Raw genomic sequence first — 1,422 nt, 5'->3', positions numbered from 1 at the left:
GGGCCTATTTCAGACCTGATCGCTGTTGTGCAATTTCGCATGATGGGCGATTAGCGAACAACTGTGGATCGCAATGCGCAAGCACAAGGCCAAACTCCTACCCTCCAGCTGTACCTTTTTGGCAGGTACAGTACCTTTTCTCTAACGTCCTAGTGGATGCTGGGGACTCCGTAAGGACCATGGGGAATAGACGGGCTCCGCAGGAGACAGGGCACTCTAAGAAAGAATTAGGACTACTGGTGTGCACTGGCTCCTCCCTCTATGCCCCTCCTCCAGACCTCAGTTAGAATCTGTGCCTGAACGGAGCTGGGTGCATTTTAGTGAGCTCTCCTGAGCTTGCTAATAAGAAAGTATTTTGTTAGGTTTTTTATTTTCAGAGAGATCTGCTGGCAACAGACTCTCTGCTACGTGGGACTGAGGGGAGAGAAGCAAACCTACTAACTGCGGCTAGGTTGCGCTTCTTAGGCTACTGGACACCATTAGCTCCAGAGGGATCGAACACAGGAACTCACCCTTGGTCGTCCGTTCCCGGAGCCGCGCCGCCGTCCCCCTCGGAGAGCCAGAAGACAGAAGCCGGCGAGTGAAGCAAGAAGACATCAAAATCGGCGGCAGAAGACTCCTGTCTTCATATGAGGTAGCGCACAGCACTGCAGCTGTGCGCCATTGCTCCCACACACTCCGGTCACTGTAGGGCGCAGGGGGGGCGCCCTGGGCAGCAATTGAGTACCTTCTGGCAAAATAGAGCATATATACAGCTGGGCACTGTATATATGCATGAGCCCCCGCCATTATTTTTCACAAAATCGCGGGACAGAAGCCTGCCGCTGAGGGGGCGGGGCTTCTTCCTCAGCACTCACCAGCGCCATTTTCTCTCAACAGCTCCGCTGAGAGGAAGCTCCCCAGGCTCTCCCCTGCAGAATCACGGTAGAAAGAGGGTAAAAAGAGAGGGGGGGCACATAAATTTAGCGCAAATTCACTAATACAGCAGCTACTGGGTAAACACTAAGTTACTGTGTAATTCCTGGGTTATATAGCGCTGGGGTGTGTGCTGGCATACTCTCTCTCTGTCTCTCCAAAAGGCCTTGTGGGGGTTCTGTCCTCAAATAGAGCATCCCCTGTGTGTGTGGTGTGTCGGTACGATTGTGTCGACATGTTTGACGAGGAAAGCTATGTGGAAGCAGAACAGGTGCAGTTGAATGTGGTGTCTCCGCCGACGGCACCGACACCTGATTGGATGGATATGTGGAAGGTGTTAAATGATAATGTAAACTCCTTGCATAAAAGGTTGGATAAAGCTGAAGCCTTGGGACAGTCAGGGTCTCAACCCATGCCTGATCCTACAGCGCAGAGGCCGTCAGGGTCTCAGAAGCGCCCACTATCCCAGATTGTTGACACAGATATCGACACGGACTCTGACTCCAG

The sequence above is a fragment of the Pseudophryne corroboree genome, chromosome 9 (genome assembly GCF_028390025.1).
Source record: "Pseudophryne corroboree isolate aPseCor3 chromosome 9, aPseCor3.hap2, whole genome shotgun sequence".
In the NCBI taxonomy this organism is placed as follows: domain Eukaryota; kingdom Metazoa; phylum Chordata; class Amphibia; order Anura; family Myobatrachidae; genus Pseudophryne; species Pseudophryne corroboree.
The sequence above is the reverse complement of the archived record's forward strand: the minus strand, read 5'-3'. Positions refer to the sequence as shown.